This window comes from Galeopterus variegatus, unplaced genomic scaffold, assembly GCF_000696425.1.
Source record: "Galeopterus variegatus unplaced genomic scaffold, G_variegatus-3.0.2 Scaffold809, whole genome shotgun sequence".
NCBI classification, from domain to species: Eukaryota; Metazoa; Chordata; class Mammalia; order Dermoptera; family Cynocephalidae; genus Galeopterus; species Galeopterus variegatus.
The window spans coordinates 240,018-240,548 of record NW_007726920.1 but is presented as its reverse complement, the minus strand read 5'-3'; positions in this window follow the sequence as shown (position 1 = coordinate 240,548).

Sequence of the window (531 nt, the reverse complement as noted above, 5' to 3'; positions counted from 1 at the left end):
AATTCTCTCTTCTGCTTGTTCAAGTCTGCTGGTTAAACTCTCTGTTGTGTTTTTTATTTCGCTGAATGAATCCTTCAGCTCCACAAGCTCAGCTACATTCTTTTTTTTTTTTTTTTCCTTTTTGTCTTTTTTTGTGACCGGCAACGGATCGCAACCCTCAGTGTCGCGCCCGTACCGGACCGGGACCGGCAACGGGATCGCAACCCTCGGTGTTGCTCCCACACCTTGCTTAGCCAAAGAGCGGCCGGTCTGTATGTGGGATCCGAACCCTTGGCGGGAGCGCCATCACGCTTCCCAAGCGGCGCACTGTAGCAGTGCGCCACCGGGCTGGCCCTCAGCTACATTCTTTTTCAAGGCGTTGATTTCTTTGTACATTTCTTCTTTCAGATCCTGTATATTTTTTCTGATTTCATTGTGTTGTTTCACTGAGTTGTGTTGTATCTCATTTAGTTTCCTTCGAATAGTTACTCTAAATTCCTTGTCTGTCATTTCAAAGACTTCCTATTCTATAGGATCTAGCACTTGACAGTT